A 23,901-nucleotide genomic window follows, 5' to 3' on the forward strand; every position below is an offset into this window, starting at 1 on the left:
TACAAAGAAATTTACAACTGACCTTTGACTAGTTGGGTTTTTAAGTATATTGTTAAAGATCTGTAATGTACAGTTAATGGAATTATCAAGGAAAGAAAAACGGTGAGCTCATTAAACAAGAGTGTCAGTGCAGGTTTTATCTTTGTTAAGTGAACCTAAAGGAACAAGGTACAGTTGAAGTTCAGATGGAAGTGACTGCCATTCTTGTTCCATATCTGGTTGTTGTATTTGTTATTTTATTGAGTGTACACCTTTCTGAGTCTTAAGCTTTTAATCAGGTATATGTTAAACACTTCTGTTTCATGATCAAACCAGAATCAGAGGCCATGGATACTGACAATTGGTATATCTATTTTCTTCTGTCTTTTTCTGTGACTGTATCTACTTCCTCATCTTGATCTGGAAAACTTACAAAAATAAGGGGCTTGTGGTTTATCTAGGAATAATGCAGAAAATATGGCTATTATTTTTAGTGAGGAAAGTCAATTTTATTTCAATCTAAATAATAAGTGAATTTTAATTTCATCTTATTTCAGTGAAATAAGCTTATTTCAATCTAAATAAAATATGGGGGTTTTTTTTCAAATTTGTTTTAAAGAAAACATTATTCCCAGATGGGTTCGCTGGTGAAATCTACCAAACATTTAAGGAAGAAATCACACCAATTCTCCATAATCTCATCCTAAAAATAGAAGCAGAAGGAACACTTCCTAACTGATTCTAAGAGGCCAGAATTACCATGATACCAAAATCAAAGACATTACAAGAAAAAGAAACTATAGACAGACTCTCATGAATATAGATGCTAGAATATTTAACAAAATATTAGTAAACCAAATCCAATAATGTATAAAGAGAATTATATGCCATGAACAAATGGGATTTATCCCAGGTATGCAAAGTTGGTATAAGATTTGAAAATCAATTAATGTAATCCATTACATCAATAGGTTAAAAAACTTACATGATCATATCAATAGATGCAGAAAAAGTATTTGACAAAATCCCACTCCCATTCTTCATAAAATCTATCAGAAAACTAGGAATAGAGGGAAGCTTCCTCAACTTGATAACAACTAACATCATACTTAATGGTGAGAACTAGAAGATTTCCCACTAAGATTGGGAACAAGGCAAGGATGTCCCTTTCCACCTTGGCAGGGTGGAACATCACTCTGGAAGTCCTTGCTAATGCAATAGGGCAAGAAAAGGAAATAGAAGGTAAACAAATTGGGAAGGAGGAAATAAAACTGTCTTTGTTCACAAATGAAGTGATTGTCTATGTAGCAAATCTGAAAAAATCAACAGAAAAACTCCTATAATTGCTATAACTATTAAGCAATTATAGCAAAGATGCAGGATAAAAGATTAATACAAAAGCCAATCCCTTCTCAATTTACCAACAATGAAGTGGAATTTTAAATAAAGCAAGGTTCTAAATGGCTACACAATCATCCCAATGTCATTTATTTACTAATTCTTTTCCACATTGATTTCAAATGATGCCTGCATCATACAAAAAATTCCCATATATATTTTCAATTTTTAGACTCTCAAATACTATTTCATTTAAGTGTAGATTTCTGCATAATATACCAAACTGTTTTTACCATTGTAATTTGAAGATTAAATATCTAATTGGGTCAGTGTATTAGTAATTATTCCTGCATAGCAAATTACCCCAAAATGTAGCATCTTAAAACAACATTTATTATTTTCAACAATTTCTAGAGTCCAGGAATCTGGTAGCAGCTTAGCTGAGTAGTTTTGGCTGTCTCTTACAAGACTGCCGTAGAGGTGCTGGCTGGGGCTGCAGTCATTTCAAGTCTTGACTGGGGTTGAAGAACCCACTACTAAGCCCACTGACATTGTTGACAGACATTAGTTCCTCACTTAATGTTGGCCAGAGGTTTTAGTTCCTTGTCATGTAGGACTCTCCATAGGGCTGCACACAACATGGCAACTTGCTTCCTCCAGGGGAGAGACTGGGGAGCAGGAGGATGCCCAAGATGGCAGCCACAGTCTTTTATAACCCAATCTTGAAAATGACATACCATTACTTTCGTCATATGCTACTGGTCAGACCAACCCTGGTTAAATAGGTTTTCAGATTTAACAAATAAAAATATAGTACTCCCAGTTCAACTTGATTTTCAGATAAAAACCAAGACTTTTTATTATACCTATGTCGCATGCAATATTGAAGATACACTTATACTAAAAAATATGCATTGCTTGTCTGAAACTCAAATTTAGTTGGGCATTCTATATTTTATCTGTCAACCTTACCCTGGTACAGTGTGGGAGGGGACAACATGAGGGTGTGAAAACCAGAAGACAGACAGAGATCATTAGAATCCATCTTGGAGCTGGCTACCAGAGCTAAGTCTTCCCTTATAAGTCTTTTTTTTTTTTTTTTCTGATCAGTTTCATGTAATTACTCTTCTAGTTGAACTGAAAATTAAGTTACCAAAAAAAAAAGTGCAGTTATAGTTTTGGGGGATTTCACTGAATCCATAGATCAAGGCAGTAAAAATAGACATATTTATAGCACGAAGTCTCCTGATCAAGACTTTCTACATCCTTGGGGCACCTCAGTGGCTCAGTGGGTTGAGCATCAGACTTCAGCCCCGGTCATGATCTCATGGTTCACAGAGCTTACTTTGGATCCTCTGTCCCTCTCTCTCTCTGCCCCTCCCCAGCTGGTGCTCTCGATCTCAAAAATAAGCATTTAAAAAAAAAAGACATTTTACAGGCTCTACTAAGTTTTATATTTTTATTCATCTAGATTCTGTATATTTCCTATTAGGGTTTGCTGGTATTGCTGTTTTGATTTGAGATTGTAATAATTTTACCTATAATATTTTGAACAGGTTGTGGTTTAAATATAAAAATGCTACTGATTGTTACACATTTATTTTCTAAGGTTGCCTTAGTGAATACTCCTCTTATTTCTTCTTTTTAAAGTTTATTTTGAGAAAGAGAGAGAGAAAGAGTGAGCATGCACGGGCGGCAGCGAAAGAGAGAGACTCACAAGTAGACTGCGCGCTGTCAATTAAGAGCCCAGGCAGGGGCTTGAACTCACAAACTGTGAGATCATGATCTGAGCCGAAATCAAGAGTTGGACGCTCAACCAAATGAGCCACCCAGGCGCCCCAAATACTCTTTAATTCTAATAACTTTTAAGTTGATTCCCTTAGGTTTTCCGGTATATTGTGTCATCTGCAAATAATAATAATTTGCCACCTCCTTTTTAATGTTTAAACCTCTTATTTTGTTCTTTTGATTGATTACACTATAAAGCAGTTATCACTTTTATGAGAAAAATTTAGGACTAGGAAGTCTTCTGAATTGGGTAAAGTAATATATCGGAAAACTATTCTACACATTTTATTATTTAAATTGAGATATAAATGTGCTATGCTGTTTCCAAACTACCTTCCCCAAATGCTTAGAACCAAAACTTGCGACATTAAAAGCTTCCCAGAATTTTTGTTTGTTTAAATATCCCATATCTGCATTGCAACAGAGTCTGCCTTCCAGACAGTATCCTGACTTTTTCCTTACTTAACATTTCAGGCAAAATGTTCAAGGAGGACTTTTCACAGTACTTTAGACATGTCACTTCCCAAAGAATTTACTACATAATAAGCTTTGGATCCGAATCACACTTGTAAAGATAAATAAGAGCAGAGTCCTTTGAAAATCCAGAATATAGGCCACAGCACAAAAACAACATAACCTAAGAGGAGAAGGAAAGACAAGGAAATGAGAGACTCAGCTCTCAGGGGAATGCTACATCCTTTGCCAGGCATTGGCTCCCATTCTTTATTTTTGGCTCCCATCCTTAACAAGAGTTGTTAACAATCTCTTGAGCATTGGGAGTGTCAGGTTTCTTTCCCATGAACCACTTAGGAGTAGCAGTCTGGTGGAAAGGGGAAGCTACAGGACTTGTCTTTTTTTTTTTTTTTTTTTTTTTTTTTTAGTGTTTATTTACTTTTGAGAGAGAGAGACAGACAGAGCGTGAGCAGGGGGAGGGGGAGGGGCAGAGAGAGAGGGAGACACAGAATCTGAAGCAGGCTCCAGACTCCGAGCTGTCAGCACAGAGCCCTGACATGGGGCTCGAATTCACGAAAGATGAGATCATGACCTGAGCCAAAGTTGGATGCTTAACCGACTGAGCCACAGGCACCCCGCTACAAGACTTGTCTTGACTTCATGTTGCTTCTGCATAGTAAGCACGCTGTTTTTACTTAGATTGCATGCTACACAACGATAAAAATAACATGTTTTCTAAATATGCTTTTATTTGTAATTCATAAACATTTTTATTTTTATGTATTAATTATGATTCTGGAGAAGGGTTGCAAGGTTTATGAAAATTGGTGGGGGGAGCTAAAGCTCTCCTAGGCTACTCCTTTGTGTTACCAAGACTATAAAATAGCACTCTTCTTTTTTTTTGTTTGTTTATTTTAAGAGAGAGAGAGAGAGCACACACATAAGCAGGGGAAGGGCAGAGAGAAAGGGAGAGAGAGAATATCCCAAGCAGGCTCTATGCTGTCAGCACAGAGTCCCACATGGGGCTTGATCCCACAAACCCTGAGCCAAGAATCAAGAGTTGGACACTTCACCAACTGAGCCATCCACGCGCCCTTATAATAGCACTGTTCTAAACTGTATACAAGTATGAAGCTTAAAAAGATATAACTCTCACTTTCAAAAAAGCACAGTCCAAAGGTGCAAGCAAATAGGTACAGAGAAAATGCAGAGTGAACAAAGAAGGTGAGTGAGGTAACTGAGGATTATAAGTACAGTACAGAATACTCAACCTCTTAGGTGCAAATGAAAACATTGATGTCGAGATCTAAGATTGATTTTTAAGCTCTGCCTTAACTCTGTGTTGATGATGGCAAAATATTCCTGTGCAGTGGAGGATAAGAAAAAGGAAGGAGATGTGCTTTTTTCTAACATAACCCAGTGACACGATCCTAAGCCATGATGAGCCTGGAGAGGCACCCACTCCCACAGTTTATTATGTAACAGCTTTTTGGGAAATAGGTAATAGGAGGTATTTTGAGTCCTATGGAGAGTTCAACTAAGGTCTGAAAACTGGAAAATGATCCAGATGGAGTGGCTTCAATCCAACACGTATTTATTGAGTACATATGTATCAGGCACTATGTTGGGGACAAGACATGGTCTCTATCTTCCAGTCAAGGGAAGAAGTTTTCACCTCTGTCATCTCAGAATCACACTCAGGATCTTACCTGCACATAGCAACCTGAGAGGATCCATCAAAATAAGTGGTCTTGCATTTCTAGAAGCTTCTTGTCCTTAAGATGTGTCCTCCATCTGAACAGAATACAAAAAACAAAATGTAAAATGTGCTGCCTTGTTCTCCTTAACTCTCAAATACCCAGCCCGGGGTGGGGGAGGGACCACTAAAAATTTAAGCTGATTTTGCTATTGCTCCATAGAAGGAAAGAGTTAACAGCAATTTTTAACTTAATGAATGCCAAGTGTGAACTAATTTGAACCAAATATGCCAGTCCAAGCCATTCTGTTGGGCAGTAGATTGGAGCAAACTCCATCGTAGCCTGGTTAAGTGACATCCACCAGAACCCAAATGCCTGGGGAGGAGCAATTTAATTAACATTCTACACTGAACTCTTGATTCTTATCCATCATCCTGTCCTCCAAAACTTCTCTCCCTGCAAGTCTGCACCCAAGAAAATGTCAACCTGTGCACCCAGCCACTTGCTCAATCCAGAGACGTTAATGCATCTGCTCTCTGACCTCCCACATCCAAGTCCTATCAATTCTACCTCCAACATATCTTGAATCCATCTACTTTTCTTTCTCCTAACACCATCCTAATCCAAGTCATCTATATCTCCCACCTACAAAACTGGTGTTACTTCCACCTTGACCTCTATCAAATTCCTCCGCTAGAGATGTGATTTGATTTAACTTGTTTTTTGGATATTTCTCCTCTCAGAATGTAAGCTCCATGAAGACGAAGACAATGTCTGATTTTCTCCCCTGGGTTATTGCTAATGCCTAGCATATAGTAGGTGTCAATAAAACTTGTTGAGGGGCACTTGGGTGGCTCAGTCGGTTGAGCATTTGACTCTTGATTTCAGCTCAAGTCATGATCCCAGGGTCATGGGATCAAGCCCCCAATAGGGCTGGGTGCTGAGCGTGGAGCCTGTTTAAGATTCTCTCTCTTTCCTTCTGCCCCTCTTCCCTGATTGTGTGCTCTCGCTCTCTCTCAAATAAAAATTTAAAAATAAATAAATAAAAATAAAACTTGTTGAGAGAATGAACGCATGAATGTTTTGTAGAATCCCTTCATGACAGAAGTCCTCTTCTCTAAAACAGTTACAGCTCAGAGTCCATTCTCTTAAAAGTCTTTTTTCCCATCAGAGCCTCATGGAACCAATTCTTCAGAGAACTGAATCATTTTTCTTCTTTCAGGCTGATTGTATGGTGACCTTTTAGCAGAGCCTTTTAGGAAGAAATCAGAGTAAGAGCTCTGATAGAGCATGACTAAGGAAATAACCCAGGCTCTTTTCTAAAGCTTTGGAAAGAAGCAGAGACATTTTATAGACAAAAACACCCTCACAGAAATAGAGCCTTTGAGACAATACTGCCATCTGGTGGCAATAATCTTAATCTGCAGGCAGCCAAAAGAACTCTGCTTTGCCTTTGTCTAAAGTTTTCTGAAATTTTACAACCATGGTTTGTTTTTGTTTTTGTTTTTGTTTTTGTTTTCTGGTGTTTCTCATTTTGTTTTATATTATTTTATTTTATTTTATTTTATTTTTATTTTATTTTATTTATTTTCAATATATGAAGTTTATTGTCAAATTGGTTTCCATACAACACCCAGTGCTCATCCCAAAAGGTGCCCTCCTCCATACCCATCACCCACCCTTCCCTCCCTCCCACCCCCCATCAACCCTCAGTTTGTTCTCAGTTTTTAAGAGTCTCTTATGCTTTGGCTCTCTTCCACTCTAACCTCTTTTTTTTTTTCCTTCCCCTCCCCCATGGGTTTCTATTAAGTTTCTCAGGATCCACATAAGAGTAAAACCATATGGTATCTTTCTCTGTATGGCTTATTTCACTTAGCATCACACTCTCCTACAACCATGGTTTTAACCCTGGTATGAATCTCCTTTGATCCATCACAACTTCTATTCTGGAAATTTATGCCTTCAAGTTCTGGGAAATTTCCTTGAATTATTTCTTTGATGTTTTTCTCCTCACCATTTTCCCTGTTCTTGTTTTGTTTGGAATTCCTGTAACTTGGATATTAAATCTCCAGAATTGATCTTTTTTATCTTTCTTATCCTTTTTCTTCCACTTTCCTATGTGTTTTCTTGTAGGTTTTTCTTTTTTTTCTTTTTTAGTGTTTATTTTTGAGAGAGAGAGAGCAAGAAATAGAGACAGAGCACGAGTGGGTAAGGAGCAGAGAGACAGAGGGAGGCACAGAATCTGAAGGAGGCTCCAGGCTCTGAGCTGTCAGCACAGAGCCTGATGCAGGGCTCAAACTTACAAGCAGTGAGATCATGACCTGAGCAGAAGTTGGACACTAAACCGACTGAGCCACCCAGGTGCCCCTGTACTACTTTTTAAGAAGTGATGATTTTGGCTCCAAAAAAGTATTGCTGAAAATCCTGTTGATAAAATTAAACTTGAGTTTATTCCTACTGAGGGAGAGCACTAACTGGACAGTCTACTAGTAGCCTCTCAGAGGGGGAAGAGCAAAGTTGAGATATTTGTGAGGTTCCGAAGACTGGTTTAAGGCGGGTCTTTCAACGCTACCACTTGATTAGGATTGAACAAAGATAACAGTTAGGGATGGAGGACACAGCAGGGATTTTGAGATGGGATCAGAGTCTTGAGGGATAAACTGTCACCTGATGCTACAGGTTAGCTAACCCGTTTGGTGTTCATTTAAATGGGCTTCCTGGGCAAGGAAATTCCCAGAACAAAGTTATTTCTATCTTTATTGCCCTGTGAAAGGGTTTCTTGTAATAGTAAAGTTCTGTTGGCGACAAGATTGAAACAGAAGTTTTATAAATGTAAACAGTAAGTTGTGTTAGCCTAGCCGGTTTCAGTTCTGAGGGGTCTCCTCACCTTGCATTTTCCTTACTTTTTGTTGACTTTTTCGCTGTTACTATATTATTTTCAATTTTACAAACATATTTTTTTCTTCTGAATGTTCCTTTTGAATATGTTCTTTCCTTTGTGGGACAAGGATATCTACAAGGATAGACAATAGGGTTTCTTAAACAAGTTTTCCTACCAACTTCACTGCCTCTAGTTTCTCTGCGTTCTTTTTTGTTCATTTTGGTCTCTTGCATGCTGCAGGCTTTCCTTGATTGCCTGAGGGTAAGCCTTGGCTATTTAAGAGAGGAAGACCGATAGCAGGGGTGAGGCAGGATAGGAGGTTGGGTTGGTCAGTGTAGGATGATCTTATTAGGATTGCAGGATTTTGCCCTTCTGGGCCTACCAAATTTCCCCAGTGAGGAAATCATCCAATCACCTGTGGACGGAGGCAGGAATGGAGTAAGCCTGGCTGCCAGCACTCTCAGAGCTGAGATGAAGAGGAGACTGATATGTCTCACCATCTAATGCTGACTTCCACGTAATTCCCATTTTCAGTACAGTATCCCTGTCCTCAGCTACCCCTCATATTTTTTCTCACTCACACTCCTCCTTTCAGAGGTACCTAGTACCTCTAATGCCTAAGCTGTCCTGTGGATTCTGAGAATTGGCTTGCTCTGGCTTCCCTAATAACAGCTTAGTGAGTTTCTACTCTGCAAAGTCAGGTCCCACACTTCTTCCTGCTTTATGGCTTCCAAAATGTGGTTGCTGTCATCTGTTCACCAAAAACTTATGCATTTTGAGCTTACTGTCTTTTTAGAGGACTTTGGATAAGCAGCAGAGTTAAATAAATGTGTTCATTTGATCACATTTAAGTAGGAGTCTGCATTATATTCCTAAGGCCCCCTCTAATTCTGAATTCTCCTATTTTAAGTGCATTTTCATTGAAGCAAGAGTAACATAGTTGGGAATGATAACTGAAACAAGTACCACTCAGGAATCTCATGTCCAAATTGATTAGGAGAAGACAGATAATTTTTCTTTTCAGTAATCAATCTGGGGAGGGTCAAAGGCAAAATTTGAGGAACTATTTATATGATAAGAAATGCACATCTTGGGGTGCCTGGCTGGCTCAGTTGGTTAAATGTCTGACTTCAGCTCAGGTCCTGATCTCGCAGTTTTGTGAGTTCGAGACCCGTGTTGGGCTTTGTGCCGACAGCTGAGAGCCTGGAGCCTGCTTCAGATTCTGTGTCTCCCTCTCTCTGCCCTTCCCCTGCTTGCTCTCTCTCTCAAGAATAAACATTAAAAAAAAATTTTTTTAATGCACATTTTGACACAGAGTAGATGAAATAATCTTTTAATAACTGAACCTGAAACCTTATTATACATTTTAAGAGGAGCAGGGGTGGAAGAGAAGTTGAGGAGGTCTGCAGTCTCATTCTTGATCCAGAGTGCAATAGCAACCTACCATCAGGCTTTAGGTAGTGAGATAGTAGGAGAAAGGCAGTGAAAGGAAAGATGTAGGAAACTTTGGTATCAGCTGGAAAGATAACTGAAGGAGGAAGAGACAATACCCAAAAAACAAGGGTTTTTTGTTTTTTAAGAAACAGGAAAGTCAGTCTTCTAAAATTCATAGAGAATAGCATGGAGCCTGATTAGCCAAAACAATACTGAGACACAAGAACAAAGAACAAAGTTGGAGGACTCCCCTCCCAATTTCAAAACTTCCTACATGGCTACAGTAATCTAAAAACTGTGTGGTACTGGCATAAGGACAGACAAAAAGACCAATGAAATGTAACTGAGAATCCAGAGATAAACCCATACATTTATGGCCAGTTGATTTTCAACAAGGATGCCAAGACCATTCAATGAGGAAAGAATAGTTATCCATACTGCTACCTCATACAATATACAAAAATTAACTAAAAATGGATCAACAACCTAAATGTAAAATTCTTAGGAAAAAACATATGGGTAAATCTTCACAACTTTGGATTCTGAATGGATTCTTAGATAGGACATCAAAAGCACAAGCAAGAAAAAAAGATAAATTAGACTTCATCAAAATTAAGGACATTATCAGAAAAATGCAAAGATAGGCCCTAATAGATCTAAAGAATCAGGCCTATCTCATGCCTTAAAGACCTACCTTGGAGGCATTGTATCCTATAGGGACATTAGGTCTCCTTCAGGATTTCATTACAAAGTACATGATTCACCTCTTTACAAAAATAAATAGAAGGAGAGAGAGAGAGAGAGAGAGAGAGAGAGAGAGAGAGAGAGAGAGAAATAAAAGAAAGAGAAAGAAAGACAGACAAATGTTAAAAGATGACCCGCAGGATAGGAGAAAAGTAATTACAAATCACATATCTGATAAAGGCTCTAGTGTTCAGAATATATTAAGAACTGTTACAACTCAACCACAAGAAGATAAGCAACCAAAAGTAAAAATGTGCCAAGAACTTGAATAAACATTTCTTCAAAGACGTTATACCAATGGCCAGCAAGCACAGGAAAAGATGCTCAGCATCTTTGATCATTACGGAAATGCAAATGAAAACCACAATGAAATACCACTCTAAGCCCACTAGTGTGACTATTTTTAAAATAGAAAATAAGTGTTGACGAGGATCAGGAGAAATTAGAACCCTTGTGCGCTGCTGGTAGAAATGTAAATAGGGCAACTGCTATGAAAAACACTTTGAGGGTTCCTCAAAAAGTTAAGCATAGATTTACCATATGACCCAGCAATCCCACTCTTATGTATATACCCAGAAGTGAAAACAGGGGCTCAAACAAGTAGACGTACATACATTTTTTCATACTAGCATTACTCACAACAGCCAAAAGGTGGAATCAGTCCAGATGTCCTTTATATATATACACACACATACATAGATGGTGAAATTTTACTTGGTCACAAAAAGGAATGAAGTACTGATACATTCTACAATGTGGAGGAACCTCAAAAACACTAGGCTTGGGGCGCCTAGGTGGCTCAGTCAGTTAAGCATTCAACTCTTGATTTCAGCTCAGGTCATGATCTCATGGTCTGTGAGTTCAGGTCCCACATTGGACTCCACGCTAACAGTACAGAACCTGCTTGAGATTCTTTCTTTCTCCTCCACCACTCTCTCTCTCTCTCAAAAATAAACAAACATTAAAAAAAAAAAAACCACTAGGCTTAGTTACTGGAAGAAACCCAACCCTAAACACCACTTACTATATGATTTTCCTTACATGAAATATCCAGAACAGGTAAATCTATAAAGACAGAAAGTAATTTTGTAGTAGCTAGAGACTTGGGATAGGGAAGAGTGAGGAGCAACCATGGGTACAGAGTTTTCTTTGGGGATAACGAAAAGGTTTTGGAACTTGATAGAGATGGTAATTTAACACCATGAATGTTCTAAGTATCAGTGAATTATATATTTAAAATGGTTTATTTTGTTATGTGAATCTCATCTCAATTATTTTTTAATGTTTTGTTTATTTTTGAGAGAGAGCATGAGCAGGGGAGGAGCAGAGAGGGGAACAGAAGATCCCAAGTGGGCTCTGTGCTGACAGCAGTCATGAACTGTGAGATCATGACCTGAGCCGAAGTCAGAGGCTCAACCAACTGAGCCACCCAGGCCCCCTCTCACCTCAATTTTTTAAAAAATTGAGTGGAGATGCTGAAGGACCCATCAAAAAAGCCTTAGGAGCAAGACAAAAAGACCAAAAAACAAACAAACAAAAAAAGTGAAACAAATACAAATATAAAGCAAAAACAAAACAAGAAGGCATAAAACAGAATTTCTCCTTGTAAACAATGATGGATGTGAACATTCTTAGCTCAAAAAAAGGGGACAGAGTATACATAATCATAAAAGAAGCAAATGAGAGAATTTTCTAATTAGCAGAGCTCTGGGAATGCTGGTTGGATAGGTGAGATATCTAATTATCATTTTAAGTTCATTAAGATACTAAAGGGCAATAAACCTAAGTGGGATAGATACAGGGAAGAACCCCTGCTTTTCTGAGAACTTAAGAATTTGAAGGAGATAGCTCAGATTGGTTTGAAATTGGATACAGAGTAGACTAGAAAAGAAAAACGATTGCACTAAGGATCAGGACTTACAGAGATATAATGTAAGACAGGAAGATAGTGAATGCCTAACAGAGACTATTAAAGCTTTAAGAAATACACCATCTAAGTAATTTGAGAGGAAACCTGAATTGTATCACAATTATACATATGTGTATACAATGCACAGCATATACATATACTGTAGTACATGTGTTTTCAAGCTCCAGGAGTTGAACTGCAAGAGACAGGAAAATCTGAGGATTAATTAAGCTGTAATCTAACATCTTATTCTCAGGAAATAGTATCAAAAGGTTAGGGTAATGAGTGTATAAAGGTATGCATATGAATGTTCATTGCAGCATTGATAATCTTAGCAAAATAACTGATTCAAAGTAAACATTCACTAGTATGGGAATGGATAATTTATGGTAACCATACAATGAAATATTATGAAGACATTAAAAAGGGTGAGGTAGATTTTTATATATTGGTTTAGAAAGAGGTCTAAAACATAATGAAGCGGGGGGAAAGGAGATTGTAAAGCAATATATGGAGGTTTCCATTTTTGTGAAACCAAAGAAAACAAAAAGCCCCAAGGAATAAAATTCTATATATGTCTGTGTTAGCCTAGAAGAAAAATCTAGAAGACTGCACACCCAACTGTAAACAGTAGTTACCTCAGGTGGTAATGGCTGGGAGACTGTACTTAACATAAGTAAAGTCCTTAGAACAGTGTCTGGCCCATAGTTGGTGTTCATTATGTGTTAACCACTATCATTTTTCTTTTATATAGTTTGATACTGAATTACTAAAAGGGATTATTTTTGTAATGAAAAAAAAAAAAAACAATGTTCACAGAATGACAGAAAAACAAATGGTCAAAAACATATGAAAAGATGTCCAGTCTCATTAAGAATCAAGAAAATACAAGTTAAAATAACAGTATCAGGGCACCTGGGTGACTTAGTCATTTAAGCATCCAACTCTTGATTTCAGCTCAGGTCATGATCTCACAGTTTGTGCGATTAAGGCCTGCATTGGGCTCTGTGCTGACAATGCAGAACCTGCTTGGGATTCTCTCTCTCTCTCTCTCTCTCTCTCTCTCTCTCTCCTTCCTCCCTCCCCCACTCATGCACGCTCTCTGTCAAAATAAAGAAATAAACATTTAAAAAATAACAGTATTGGGGTGCCTGGGTGGCTCAGTTGGTTGAGTGTCCAACTTTGGCTCAGGTCATGATCTCACAGGTCGTGAGTTTGGGCCCTGCATTGGGCTCTGTGCTGACAGGTTAGAGCCTGGAGCCTGCTTCAAATTCTGTGTCTCCCTCTCTTTCTGCCCCTCCCCAGTTCATGCTCATGTGTGTGTGCTCTCTCTCTCAAAAGTAAATAAACATTAAAAAAAGAATAACAGTATCATTTCCTGCCCATCAGATTGGCAAAAAAGGAAAAGGTTTATAACATCCATTTTGGTGAAAATTTGACTAAACCAGCATTATCACACACAAGAATATCAATTTGCATCATACCTACCAAAGTTTAAAATATGTATATCCTGTGATCCAGCAATTTCACTTATAGATATCAAACCTAAAGATATAGTTGCCATACATACAAAGTGATATGCATAAGGATATTCACTGCTTAGCAGTGAAAAACTGTAAATAGGCTAATGTCCACCAGTGAAATGAAGGCGAATGGAATTATGCAATCATTTAAAAAAGATCTCTATATATCAACATGGAAAATTCTCTAAGAAGTGAAAAAAGTTAGTATCATATCTGTGCCAGTCATCAGTTATTGTCCCTCGACTCCAAATCTATCCTTCATTGCCCTGTTTTGTGATACTAGATAATTTCATTTTTCCTTTGCCAGCTGATGGTTTTAAGCTGTATCACTAGGGGGTGCTAGAGGGACACTGCAGGAAGAAGGGGGATTCTCTTCCTGGTTCCTGGATGCTTTCCTTGTTTTTGTTTTTTCCTTTGTATTAGAAGAACGCCCAGTGATGCTTGCCTACCATCAAGTTTCAACAGCACGACAATCAGGCAGCTTCCCAGTGAGTTTCAACAGAATTCTTGTGACTTCGCATTTAATTCTGCCAGCATTAACCTTGTGAGCAGTTTCCTGGAATCTCAGTGATTTTCTGGAGAGTTTGTCAGCACTCCAGCTCAGCAGTCCAGCCCACAGTTTCCTGCATTCCAGTCTCAATGCGCAGCAATTCATCAAACTTCATCATCCACTGACATCATCTGTCATACACTCTTCCATAAAGTCCAATTATTAGTCTTGGAGGAAAGGGGCCTCTTCCAAATTCGTTCCTTCCTTGAGCACATTGCCTCAACCTTAGAAGCTGTGGCTGCTCCCTATATCTGCTACTATATTGTTTTAGAGTTCTTTTTACCCCTTAGTAGTTAATCCCATTACTAGTTAATAATTCTTTATATTAAATTTTCCCTGTTTAACGTGTGGTTTCTGTTTCCTGACTGAGATCCTAGCTGATACAACATCTCATTTATATTTTAAAAAACTGTGTGTGTGTGTGTGTGTACATACTTATGTAAATATATAGATGACACAGAAAATACCAAATTATTATCAGTGATTATTACAGGAAAATGAATGGAATTACAAGTATAGGATAAAAGAAGATTTTCTCAGGGCACCTGGGTGGCTCAGTTGGTTAAGCATCTGACTTCAGCTCAGGTCATGATCTCCTGGTTCATGGGTTCGAGCCCCACATGGGCTCTGTGCTGACAGCTCAGAGCCCGGAGCCTGCTTCAGATTCTGTGTCTCCCTCTCTCTCTGCCCCTCCCCTGTTCACACTGTCTCTCTCTGTCTCTCAAATAAATAAATGTAAAAAAAATTTTTTTTGAAAAAAAAAATAAAAGAGGATTGTCTCATTTACTCTATATACTTCTCATTTTAATTTTTTATAATAAGCATTAATTCAGGTATTATATAATTCAAAACAACTACATATGTATTTAGTATATAAAATACATATATCATGCCAATTTCTAGGGATTAAAACATGGTATTAGAGGACTGCTTCATGACTGAGGGTTGCTCTTGGAGAGATTAACTATAAACAGAAAAGATGATACATTGGGATGTATGGCTGGCTCAGTCAGTAACGCATGTGACACTTGATCTCGAAGTTGTAGGTCTGAGCTCCATGCTGGGTATAGAGATTGAAAATAAAATCTTTGGGGGAAAAAAGTGACAAATTATAAAAAGGCAATGACTAGTGTGAAAAAGACAAATTCTAAGTGCTAAGGATTTGAGATTACTGCATAATTTTATGAGATGCCACAAATTATGGCACTGCTCACAGGGTCAAGGGTTGCACATGCAGGAAAAATGGCAATAGGAAGATAACCAACTCCAGTTTCATGGTATCAGTAAGCAGAAGTTAGTACAGAGAGTCTAAGATGATCATTTGTAGGTTTAGAGCTTGCCTAAGCCACTCCTAAAACCTGGAGGCCTCGAGTTTAGGGGAAGGCAATAGAGTAAGCCCTGAAGTGCCAGCAATTGTCATTCCAATGATTTCCAGCTTTATTTCTCAACTTCTTCCAACCCCTGCCTAATTGCCAATTCCAGAGAAGCCATGGCAAAATCTACTGCCACAGTCAGAGCTGTAAAGTCAGCATTCCCTAACTTAACAGGGAACCCAAAATATAAATTTCTCTTAAGACGGGAGTGTTTTTTTATAGAACCAAAATAAGGGAATGAGCTCAAGGTAGTGAAGTAGACTTACATGCTATTCATATACAGTATAGATAACTGAACTTGCAAAACATATAAAGAGTTTTAGACTTAAAAAACGGAAACTGTAGTGTGATTCAAGAAAAAAAAAAAAAAAAAGCATTCAGCCTGAATTGGAATCACAGTCCTAGCACTATCTAGGATTTCTTTTTACTCAAATTAGTTAATTGAGTTTTAAAGTCAGATTCCTTGGGATGAAATCCCAGCTCTATCACACATTAGCAGGTTAATCACTCTTAGCCTGTTTTTTTATTTATATAAAGAGGACGAAAGTACCTACACCCTATGTTTTTGAAGAATATATAGAAGATATGCACAGTACCTGGTACTTACTAAGGTCTCAATACTGTCACTTTCACTCACTTTTTGAGTCTCAAGGGTTTTTATTCGTTTTACCTAAAAATGAGAGGTCCCTGCTAGATTATCTCAAAAGCCCCATTCCTGCTTTACCACTCTATATAAATCTACAGATCAAGGATAGGTTTCTTAGGTGGAGGTGGGATGGAGGGAGGTACTACTAGAGAAAACAGTTTAAATGAAAGTCAATGCAAGTTTTATCAGAAAGGTGGCAAATAATTCAGTAGAAACTGTCTTCAGGGAGTTTATGTCAGAGAACGCGTCACAGGAGTCAAAGTGCCAGGTATCCTGTAAAGGCAGAGGTAAGAAGAGAGATGCCTTTCTCAAAACTGGAGGATGTGAAGGTGATCTCATAGTAACTCAGAGGATAAATCTGCTGATCTGGTTGTGTAAGCCCAGTCCTTTGAGAAGACTGACAAGCCCACACAGAGGGGCTAAGGATAACTCCCTGTATCATTCACCTCTTAAAGGGCCAGACATCATCTCTGCACTCAAATTAATTTGCGTGCCAACTAATACAAAAGGAGTGGCTAACTTGGTGATAGAGGGGCCCAGACAACAGCTGTCTTTCAACACACCTCCAGGCTTTGCTTTACTGCCCCATTCGGGGTGAACCCCTAGGGCATCTCATACTGGGGGGGGGGGGGGGGGGGGGGCCGGCGGGGGGCTATCTTACTCTTCCCCTTACCCGGTGTCCGCCCCGCATTCTCCTTTCCTTGTCCCTAAGTCTGCTCACCGCGCCTCTCCCCCCACCTCCCTCCTTCCTCCTCCCCATTTCTCTGGCCCCTCCCGTGCTCCTACTCTCTTTTTCTCTCCGCTCCCCCCCCCCCCATTGCTTCCTATTTCTCATCTCCGACGGTCACATCTCCCCTCTTTCCCGTTTCTATCCCTTTTCCCCCTCCCCGTTGTTGCAGTTTTCCCGCGCTCACCCTTCTCTAGCTGACCGCCGCTCGCGGACCCAAGCGGAAATTTAAAGGCCGAGTAGCCTACAGCGCAGAGGCGGGCCCAAGGTGGGTGGACGTCCCGATTCTCCCGCCCCCTGAAGGCGGATCCCGAGAGCGATTGGTCCCCACGGTACGCCTCCCAGGACGGGCAGCTCTTCCCACCACAGCGTGTCCAGACCATTTCCGCCCCTCACTGGAAAAGGCCCGCTTCCACACCCCATTCTTGCTAACTCGGAGGTGGGGTTCCTGGTGGGGTTTTGCCCGGTTCCGCTGTACCTCTTACAACTTTTCAGTCTATTGTGCAGGCGGCGTTTCTAGGATCTATGGTATTTCTTTACTGCCGCCGAGGTTTTCTTTGAATAGGAGGCAGTCAGAATTAGAAAGCCGGTCCTCCCTCTCTCTCCAGTGTCTTCCGTGTTCACTGCGTGTTGGCCACATTTGTAAAGCCCAACGAACTGATTCGTAACCGCGGGCTGAGCTCCATAATAATAGTAGCTAATACTCCAAACTTACTGTGCGACAGCTACTATTATAGACGTTTTGTAAGAATTGGCTCCTTTCTCTGTAAGGTAGATGTGTATTATCCCCGTTTTACAGATGAGGCAACCAAGTTACAGAGAGGTTAAGTATCTTCCTCGAGACCAGCTCTTAATGCAGCTAAAAAGTGACAGTTAGGATTAGAACCATGTAGACTCCGCTAAGCCAAACCCACTGTAATAACTGCCTCTGGGACCCTAGAATAAATCCCGCTGCAACTCAAGAAGCAACTTTTGAGACTTACCTCTTCCTCTGAATCAGGTCTAGAAAACATGGAGGACGAAGGGTGAGGATGGGGAAGGCCAAGAGATTCTTTGTTTTGGCTCTATGTTCTCTGAATTGCTTGGTGAATTGGAGGATAAGGTGGATTCATTACGTGGATATACAGTGTATGGATATCCTTTTGAAATCATTCTTTAAAGATAACTTACTAAAATATTAAGGGGTAAAAACTATTAAATGATCTTTTATTAAAATGGGAAAAACATAGTAAAGAGTTTTAAGGAACAGGATATTCTTTAGGGGGTTGTAAATAGTATTTTTGTTTCTGTATTAATATTTAAAGAGATATATAGTAGCTGTGCAAATGTTGGGGCAGGGGGGAGGCTTGCCCATTAAGTTTATATGTACCTTTCAAATGATTGAGTAGTCACATAATAGTCACATAAATCTCAGCTCACTTGTCGAAATTCCAGAAGCAGAGCTTTTCTCCACAAGTACTATTACTCATCATACCACATTACATCATATAATTTAATTTTTTTTAAACGTTTATTTATTTTTGAGACAGAGAGAGACACAGCATGAATGGGGGAGGGGCAGAGAGAGAGGGAGACACAGAATCTGAAACAGGCTCCAGGCTCTGAGCTGTCAGCAGAGAGCCCGACGCGGGGCTCGAACTCACTGACCGCGAGATCGTGACCTGAGCCGAAGTCCGACGCTCAACCGACTGAGCCACCCAGGCGCCCCCATCATATAATTTATAGAATGACTTCCAGGAACAAAAATGTCAAAAATTTTTTTGATATGATATTTATCATTTCAAAAATAAGTTCAGGGAAAGTCCATAGACAATTTCAAATATTATTATTCGGTAAGTTTTCCTTATTAAGATACAGTGAACAAGATAAACATTTTTATTAAAGATCTTGGTAAGTTGATTGTAGAGCAGGAATTTAGTTAGCTTTACCAATAAAAAGGTAGTCTGAATAAGGAATGGTGCAGAAATGGATCAGTCTTAGGCACAGTAGTCTACTTAACCACTGAACTCATTTCCACTTACGGACTAGAAAATGATGGTGATCTTTGGAGAATACTGAAATGAAAAGGCAGAGGAATACATAGCCATTCAATTAATACAGAGCAACAAAACTGTGTCAATAATGTTATGTAGCCAGAGGGGAAGCCTTCAGCAAGACTAAGTGAGTAAAAAATGTATTTTTCCTTTCATACCTCAAGTTACACCAGTAAGGAACTTTGGAAGATGTGTTAGGAGAACTAGTTTCTTTCCTGTGTTCTTCCATGCTTCACACTTAACTCTGCCGCTGTTGGGAAACTCACTCCTCAAGCTTTGTAGCGATTAGGTTCATGCTTTGCCAAGTAATTTCTTTGTGTGCCTCCATCATAAAAGTTGAGTTAGGTATCCTCAGGTCTCTTTACTTTTGAGGGAGAGAAGATAGAGACTGAGGCTTAATGTCTAGTATTGGTGGATTGGGTAAAAGTTCTTCCTTCAGATTCTGAATATTAATGGCCTTCATTATGGAGACATAGGCAAATAGTTAATTCTGGTTCTGAAGGAAGTGATTAAGAAACACTGCATTTTTTTTAAAGTTTATTTATTTTCAGAGAGAGACAGAGAGCATGCAAGGGAGGGGCAGAGAGAGAGGGAGAGAGAGAATCCCAAGCAGGCTCTGCATTGTCAGTGAGGAATCTAACTCAGGGCTCGAACCCACGAACCACAAGATCATGACCTGAGCTGAAATCAAGAGTCAGATTCTCAACCGACAGCCACCCAGGCTCCCTGAAACACTGCATTTTGTTCATTTGGGCATAATATACATGAATGATGTGACTATAACTCACTATGAACAAAATGGTTATTTTTATATTATTCTTTTACTACATTTGGCCCTAATTTTGACACAGAGCCACAATAGGATCAACAGAAGAAAAAAAGAAAAAGAAAAAAAAAAAGGCCAGCTCAAGATTATCCAGCTCAGAATTCTAACAATGGACCAAAAGGACTGAATTGGAGAACTAGATTGCCTTCCCTGATGTTAACTTGGAAATTCAATAGGATAGCATCCTATAACTTTACCTGTATAGAGCCAGGATAGTGAACATGATACCTCTATTGTGACTGTCATTTATTTGCTCTTGGCTCAAAAATCTACATCTTCAGCTCTGATTTCCTATCCTGAACTCTAAACTGCAATAGTCTTTATCTCTACCTGGATGTCCTGGGTATCCCACAAGCATCTCCAGTCCCACCTGTCCAAAACTGAATTAACTCATCTCCTCCCTCATCCACCCCAGAACGATGCTTTGGTGAATGAATAGTACCCCTTTAGACTCAAGCCAAAATTAGAGAACATTCCAGATCTTTTCCTCCCTCACCCTTCCTTCTCACTCATCTAATTAGTGGCCAATCATACCTGGTCAATTCTACTTGGTTCAATGTATCAGGCACCTACATCCTTATAAACAATTAATACTGGTTGTCTTAGGTCTGGTTCCCTAGCAGGAGAGTCTAAAAGAGGATTTGGGATGCATGTGATCTTTTGAGGGAATGAGTTTCAAGAAAAACCTACTACAAGGGAGGGATAGAACCAGACTAGGGAAAGGAAAAGAGCCCGACAAGCAGGTAGTCTCAGGTAAAATCTAATTTGGCCTGATCCACAGGTAAGGTACTTGAAGCATTAACCACACAGCAGAATTATGCCCCTTAAGGCAAGGGGGCCAATCTCTTATGCCACTCTAGCAGTCATTGACTGAAGGCAGTCGTTGGCAGGGGGTGGGCATCATAGTTTGTTTTCTGGGTGAGGTGGCTGCAGTCAGTGGTGGGTAATTCTCTAGAGAAAGGGTCAGCTATGAGTTGTTAGCATCCACAGTCACTGCTGGGGATGGGGGCTCCCACTTGGTGACAGGTGATCCGGGCAGGACACCACATTGTCTACCACACCAGCCCTTATCATCTCTCATTTGAACTACTACAATAGCCTTCTTGTTGGAATTTCTACTTCTAGACTTAATTATTTTTAATTCACTATCCAACCAAAATGATTTTTCCAAAAAGAAAATCTTATCATGAAGCTATTCAAAAGTATAGAGGAAAAGAAGCAAAACTCATGAACATTTCATATCAACCCTTCATGTTAAAACCTTATACCACCTTCCTAGTCTTACTTCCTAGAACTTTTCATCCACCTACACTTCATGACTATCTCACACTCGCGCGCACGCACACACACACACGCAAGTCTTGCACACATGCACACACTAACCTTTGCTCTAGAAATATCAAACGCAAACACTTCATACTTTCTCATGTTACCATGCTTTTACACTGTTGCTTGATCTGTCTAGAAGATCTTTCTCTCCCTATTGCCACTTAGCTACCTGAGAAATCCTGGTTCCTTTCCAGAAATAAGTGTAGCAACACCAATAAATTAATTTCGCCAGACCCAGCCAAAGCTCTCATGGTACCAAATTATGGCATGGGTCACACTGTACTGTAATTGTGTACTTAAGCACATGTCTTTCCAGTTAAAAATAAGCTCTTCATTTTACCTCCTGGGACTGGCTTGAGGCTAAGGCTCAATAAATGTCAGTTGTTGATCTTTCAGCTTTATCACCCCTTGAATAACATGTTCCATTAGTTTAACACTCACTGTTTCATGTGATCCTACCTCACACGCCCCCAAACTGTCTTCTTGAGGCTCCATGACATATCCCCTTCTTTTAACATTGTCGAATTTGGTAGGCAAGCCCATGGTCACTCATGATTTTATTAACTTCAATGTCATTTTTCATGAGTCTTCTGCAGTTCTAACTAATAATTTATATTTGAGCTGAGTAAGTTTTAAAAACTGAGTACAATTCCTGTAGATGAGAAATGAGAAAGTATCCTTCAAGACTTAAGAACCAGCATGGACAAAGGCAAAGGAATGAGAGTACTGGTCAATCAGAGCACTAACTACAATGTCAGGAGGACAGAGGGGTGTGATGGAGAAGAGACTAGAGACCAGTGGGTGTGGAGCCTTGAATGCCTCCCTGACTGAGATGCAGGGCACAGCTGTGTAGTCAGAGGGTACATAAGTCCTGGCTCTGCCACCTCTTAGCTGGTTGATCTTAGGTAAGCATCTTAACCTCTCTGAGCATTGCTTTCCTCATTTGTAAAATGACAATGCTATGAAAAACTTTAAAAATACGTAAAACCCAATTAAAATTTTCTGACTGAATGCTAGGGGGGGTGGCTGGCAGAAGGGAAAGAGAGAAAGACCAATTCCAAAGAAGGGGAAGAGCTGGCTGGGACCTGGGAGGACCCTGTCATAGCTGTCCGTGGCCCAGCATGGGCAGATAGAAGCAGAAGGATGGAACTGATTCCTTGGTCAGACTGAAACATCAAAAAATGACTCAAAAGCTGCTGTATACTAAGGCCCAGCTATTGCTCAAGCAGATTAACTTCCTTATTTTTTTAATGTTTATTTATTTTTTGAGAGAGAGAGAGCACAAGTGGGGCAGAGAAAGAGGGAGACACAGAATCCAAAGCAGGCTCTAGGCTCTGAGCTGTCACCGATGCGGGGCTCAAACTCTTGAACCATGTGAGATTGTGACCTGAGCCCAAGTCTGCCACTCAGTGGACTGAGCCACCCAGGCGCCCTGAGTAGATTAACTTCTTAGGAGAAGTTTCCCATGTGGGCTGAGAAATAGAAAAGTGGGCCTTTCCCAACTGGGAATCAGTTTGGGGGAGGTGATCCAGTGGTTCTGACTCTGTACCTGGCACAGAGTTGCTTGCCTGAGAGCTGACAGCACATGCAGATAGTAAATAAGCAGTACCGACCCCAAGAGCATTCACACCATGGTAAGAATAACACATTGGTCTCTGTGGATGGTAGGACCAGAGAAGAGGAAATCCCAGGCCACTGCATGGCTCAGATGCACACCAAGATAATTGAGGAGCTCCTAGGGCAACCTACCAACACCTGAAAACAAGAGTTTCCTCAAAACAAGACTTTTGAGGGATAGCACTTATGTTCAGTCTTTGTGTTTCCAAGTAGACTTACACTAGAAAGAGGTTCCCCCTGCTCACTCCTCTTTTGGGGTTTTATATTTGAGATGTGCTAGGCAGACACTCATGTGAATGATGAGTTTGGGAGAAGGGACAGGAAATATAAGGCTCAGCCTCTAACTTCATCCTCTTTGGGACCCAGCCTGATCTCAGTATGCAAATATTTTAGTCTGTAAAGACACTGTTCCTGCAAGGAAAGGCCTGAGGTTGTCCTCAGCTCTTTGACCTGGGCTGAAAAGTGCTTATGTTCTTCAACTTAGCTTTCCTCAGTTGAAAGAAAGCAAAAAGAAAAGTAAAGAAAAGTAAAAAAAAGAAAAGAGAGGAAGGAAAGAAAGAAAAGAAAGAAAATAAAAGGAAGGAAAGAAAGAAAGAAGAGAAAGAAAGAAAAACGAAAAAAGCTGACATTCCTTTTAATTTTTTAAATAATTTTTGAAATGGATAAATTACTAACTTTGTTGAAAATAAATTTGATTTTATTTTCAAACTATGAGAATATTTTAAAATATTCCCCTTACCCAGATTTCTAATTGTAAACATCTTATCACATTTGCTCCATAACTGTGTGTGTACATGCAATATAAATTTATTATGTTTATATATTATATATAATTATATACATGTATAAAATAATTAGCTGTGTTCTGAACCTTTTGAGAACAAGTTGTGTCCATGATGCCCTGTCACCCCTAAATACTTCAGTGTGTATTTCCCCAAATCAAGGACACTTTGCTGCTTACCTACCATATAACCCCCCAACGTTAATAAAACATCATCATCTAATTCATAGACTTGTATGTCTCCCCCCTCCCCCATTCAAATCTCACCAACTT

The 23,901-nt window shown here is 39.5% G+C and overlaps 1 long non-coding RNA gene across 1 annotated transcript; it reads left to right on the forward strand.

Moving 5' to 3' along the window:
* Positions 1-4,074: 4,074 nt before the first annotated feature.
* Positions 4,075-14,640, forward strand: LOC109263043 (uncharacterized). The gene is made up of 2 exons (XR_002078056.2): positions 4,075-4,234; positions 14,170-14,640. It is a non-coding gene; the product is annotated as an uncharacterized LOC109263043 (long non-coding RNA).
* Positions 14,641-23,901: the final 9,261 nt, after the last annotated feature.

The sequence above is a fragment of the Panthera pardus genome, unplaced genomic scaffold (assembly GCF_024362965.1).
Source record: "Panthera pardus isolate Hobbes unplaced genomic scaffold, ASM2436296v1 HiC_scaffold_24, whole genome shotgun sequence".
NCBI lineage: Eukaryota > Metazoa > Chordata > Mammalia > Carnivora > Felidae > Panthera > Panthera pardus.